Source organism: Cryptomeria japonica, chromosome 11 (assembly GCF_030272615.1).
Source record: "Cryptomeria japonica chromosome 11, Sugi_1.0, whole genome shotgun sequence".
In the NCBI taxonomy this organism is placed as follows: Eukaryota; Viridiplantae; Streptophyta; class Pinopsida; order Cupressales; family Cupressaceae; genus Cryptomeria; species Cryptomeria japonica.
Genome location: NC_081415.1, coordinates 313,293,066 through 313,298,425, shown reverse-complemented (window position 1 = coordinate 313,298,425; position 5,360 = coordinate 313,293,066).

Below are 5,360 nucleotides of genomic sequence, written 5' to 3'. Positions count from 1 at the left end.
CTTTTTTTTGGTTCAAGGTTCAATCAGCCCTTTTGCATGAGTCGTGGCTATGTAATGTTATTCAACGAGCAAGTGTGAACGTGCTGAGTCAGTTTTGAACTTGAAATTTGAACTGTTTAAAATTGGTTCAAGGTTCAATGTTTAAATTTTACCTTTCTATTTGATAAAGGTCTTTGCTTGTTCCCGGTGTTGTTTTGAGCCGCAGGTTGAGAATTCTTTGTTTTATCTCATCAAATTGAACTTGAACCATTGAACTCTTCGCGAGTTGGTTCAAGGTTCAAAAGGTTCATTCCAAGTTGGCTATAATGACTTTAATAACATTGAAGGTCGCGCAACAAAAAGGAATATTCCTGGCATCTCATAGTTTAAAATTCTAAATTTAGAAAGAAATCATGAAAAGTACAAACCATTTGTGCGGAGTTGATAGGTAATTAAGAAAGTGTCAAGTTCCTATCATATCATTGTTACCTCACACGTTCGAATGAATCATTATGAGGTGTGTGTAGATATTTCTTGGCTATTTTCCCATTTGTTTTAAAAAGACTTGTGAATTCTCAAAATTGTAGAAGTTGTAGCTTCTATTATTGAAGGAGCCGGAGACGCTGAAGGTAATTTCAGCTCCATTCTATCGAGGGTTTCATAGATTTCATGATGGTTACAGGTGAGTTTTGATAATCTCCCTCTACTGTGTTTTTAGCTCAGAAGGTCGAACAGAGTAGGAGAGATCTTTTGTTTTGGAATAGAATTTTGTCATGTTTAGGAATTGTTGTTTAATGTAAAAGTGGCCTCAATGAGGCCCATCCTTCCAAAACTCAGTCGAACATCATGCTTGGTGAGCATACTTCCAAAGTTAAATGACACCTCTTTGGCTCAAGTCAACCTAGGAGATTTCTTGGAAAGGGCCAGAAACCCTGAAGTTGGTTCAATGATGGAGAAGATAGTAAGAAGTGGTATGTTCGAAGCTACAACCTTTCCAACCGTTGCTCCCTGTCCAGATTTGGTAATAGGGTGCATGAACAAATATGACACTGATAAAAGATGCATTATAACCAGTAGCGGCGAGTTGTTGGTGGAGATTAGAAGAGAGACAGTAATGGCTGCAATGGGGATTCCACATAAGGATCCATATGAGGATTGGTCAATTGGGACTTCATATGCATTTTTCTCTGAAAAGAAAAGCACATATAAAAGTATTATTGCAAGAAATTAGCTTCTGAAGGTACAAAAGGGTGGGTCTTGATTACCAAAGCACCTTACCAGAGAACACTTCATTACAGAAATAAGAGATATTGTTATCTTGTTGAACAGGCTCAAGGGGAACTCACACTCCTTTTATTGGGAGGATTGGATGTATTTCTATATCCAGGTGTTATTGGCAGATGAAAAATACCTTGACTGGGCACAAGTGATTGTAGAAAGACTCCATGAGGGTTTGAGAAATTTTGTGGGTATGTCTAGCTTCTACATGTCTTCATATTTGTTCTACATACTGGTCTATACAAGAGATTGGCAAGGACTGCATAATCAGCCTTGGGTGGATGGCATGAAAGTCTATGACTATTACCCTTTATTGCAACAACAAAAATATGTAGAGCATTTCACCAGATGGAATGATGTCTTCGCAGGGAGGCTGGCCTTTGAATTGCAAGGTGATGTTAATAAAAGAATGTCGGTTGAAGCCATGGAATTGATTAACATAAATGGAAGCTTTTTCATTCAGTTTCCCAGATTTACCTATCTCCGAGTGGGTGGTTTTGATGGTGAACCGTTCAAATTACCTAGATATGCCTTTGACAGCTACATACTCATTGAAGTGAGCAGACAATTGGCTCATATTGACAAAAGGCTAGGAACAAAGGGTAACTCCGAAGTTGATTTTCCAATTGAACTTGGTTATTACAGTTGCAAGTCAGTGTCTGATGCTTTGAATTTAGAGTTAGAATTTAAGAAAATGAATTTGCAACCTTATGTTGCCAAGCAGAAGTTTAATAGCAGGGGGTATGTTGTGGAAAACCTGAATATGGATGATCATTTCTTTCATGAACCCCAGCTGGAGGACTACTAGGAAAATTGTAGTTATGAGTTGGAAGTAAGAAAGTGATTATGGTCGAGGTTCACTTTACAGCAAGTGATTACCATGAAATTGCCCATTAATGTGACTGGTGTGCAGGAAGAAACAGGGGAGGATATCTTAGATCTCGAATTCTGTGAGAAGATTCAAGGACAGTTGATTCTTGAGATTGACTGGGATAAGAGAGAAGAAGAAAACATTTAGGCCAGGACATTTAATATCATAAGGAGAATAGAAAAATGGCTAAGGGATTGGAAATTTAGAAAAGGATCAATCATGCCTTCCCATGAACTAACAGCTGGTCTGCATGCTACCACTTAGCTTCCTATTTCTACCTCTAATAAGGTTGTTGATATTGCAGGTGACACAAGGCCAATTATTGAAGAGGTTCAACCTAGAAGGTCAAAGAGGTCCCCATTGAAATCTTCAGCAATCCGAGTTACTTGCTCGAGAAGCAAAAAGAAGAGCAAAGAACCAGTGGTGAACTAAATTATTGTACTTGGATCTGGGTGAAGAAACTGAAGTAATAATGGATCAACAGGTATTGATCAATTCCCCAGTGCAAGATGTAGATACAGGCAAAGAACCAGAAGGAGAGCCAAACCCAATGAGTACTTTGACTGTAATTGACTCTCTCGATGCTCAGACACCTCCACCTTCTAAAGAAACTCCCAACACTCCTCGATGGTTAGGAGCGTCAATTGGGAAGAAACGTAATGTTGTCCCTATCACAATTCCCATGGAAGATATGGTGAGCAAGTGCCTCAGGAAGGTATCTAAGCCAAAGAAGCTCAAAACGTAAGCAATGGTGGAAGTGGACGAGGCAACAAGTCATTGGGTGGCTGAAGTAGAAAAACCTATTTTAGGCAGAGATTCAAAGAAGGCCACTGAAGATGATTTTACAGTGGAGAAAATTGATTTGGGAGTTGCCTCAAGGGCGGTAGATGCCAAACACCTGGAATCCTCCACAAAGAGGATGATATTCAGGTCTTGGAAGGATGAGAAAGATAAAAAGGAGCTAAAATAGGTCATCACTCAAATGGCAGAATACATCAACGCCATACACCATCCAAGCCCTCAACCCCTATCCCAAATGACACTATCCTTTGATCCCAAGTCACTGGTGAACCAGAAGCTGTTAGATCAGGTTCAAAGGAGCCGCATGATAGCAGAGATATTCGATGAATGGATTGATTTTATAGTACAACATGGTTCGGATTATATAGCTAGTCTAGTTAAAGTGTATGGAGATGCTGAAACTGTGAGTAAAGAGTTAGAGATAGAAGTTGTTGCCTGGGAAAAGGAAAGGACCAAGTGGGTGGCAGTGTTAGCACAAATGAATGACATGCAAAAGTTTGGCATGATGAAGTTCTTAATCGAGAAACCTGTTGAAAATTTGGATGATAATATGCTTTATGTGTCAAGGAAAAATGTTGAGTTGATAAATTCTATCATCAGACAAGGTCATGAGGAATCCGCAAGGCTACTTAAAGGGTTGAAAGATCTATTTGACACAATGCAGAAAGATCTAAAGTGCATTGATATCCAACTCATGAAAAAAGATGCCCAGACAATTGAAGTAGCTACAGATATGACGAAGATCTTCAAAGATAGGGTACAACTCATCAGGGAAACAAAATCTTTAACCATAGATGATTTTTCAAAAGTGGCTAGAATAGAGTCGATGCTCACAATTTGCTCTGATCATTTGGAGGCACATAAATCTAAAGTGTCGCAAGTTAATATGGATAAGGAGGTTTGGAAGCAATGCATCCAACATATCAGACTTCCATACTTTCAGGTTATCTTGAACTTTTCAGCAACGCATCTAGAGTGGCGTAATGCGCATGGTGTTGCAGAAAAGCAAGACAAATCGACAGTTGCCTCTTCCATGACGGAGTCCTAATCAGCTAATGGATGAGTTGTCATCCTATCTGTGGTTTTTGTTTATTTATTTTTATAAAGTTCAAAGTAGACGGTTTCTTTGACTCTAGGTTAGAGTTAAGAGATTTAGGGTTATTTCATAACAAACTATTGGCCTGGAGGCTATATATGTTAAAAAATGAAGCTTTGTAAAGGTTCAAAAAACTTTTATTTTGAGGAACAGATTTGATTTTCCTGGAATTTCTCAAAACTGATATTTCTAGTATTTGAATGAAATGTTATTTTGGATGCAATCTTTAAATTATGTGTGTTTGAAGGATTAGCGATCTTTGTTGAGATATATGCTGAGGTGTGAAAGATATCATTTCATTACCAGTTCTTTCTATGTTTGTGAATTCATTGATTTTTCATCACAAGTAATCGTCATTATTGTTCGAATAGCACTGATCCCCCTTGTCTTGTGAGGCATGAGTGAGAATCGACCAGTATTTACACTGCATTGAATTTACTTTATTTTGAGTTTACTAAATGAACATATGCGGAAGTAGAAGTCTGTGAGCTCTACACTTGAAAATAGATCTTTGTAGCATTCTTTTGTATTGATGAATAAGTGTGTATGCCTTTTGCGCTTTCTGGTGAAAAGTGTATTCATTTCTTAATTAATTACATAAAAATTCATTGTAAATCCCATGAGGTGTTGCCCTCTAATGCAAAGGATGAACCTTAATTTGGTTCACCCAACTGTTGGTTCATTTGTTTTCTTTTCACAAAGGGTGTACACGAGTCAATATATATATATATATATATAGGAAAGGACAAATCTATTAACCAACATCTCCAAACATCTTATAGAGGGCACGCAGATACCCATTTGTGTGCAGTTAAGTGCCTCCTGCAAGGAGTATGAGGCAGTCCCATAATGCTCAAACCCATGTTGGGAAAATGGTGTCTCAACCTTGCATTTACATGAGATTACTATTTATAGTAAGTTTTCATTTGAGCACAAAATGGTGCGAAATTCTCCCCGAAGCTTCTGGTTGGCTAGATAAGCATTTCAGTAAAGTTACGTTGCAAGATCACAACTAGTTTTGAAGATATTTTTTTTTTTCTTTTGGAGGGGTCCAATGAAAGGTTTAAATTTGATTTTGAGGACTTTAGAGGCTCTAAAATGCCTTAAAAAGTGTGCATAAAAGGTGTAGTGATTTATGAGGCAATAGATCACTTCGCGAGATTTCTTGCACTTCAAACGGTTTGTCAATAGGACACACGGTTCTCAAGTTATGGCCTCAGGAAGTTTGTACTCCTGAAATAGGAAATATAAAATACATCAGACACATAAATGAGTTGTAAAAAGGGAGGGACATGTCATAGGGTATCTAAAAGGGAGATAAGGTCAGCTACACCT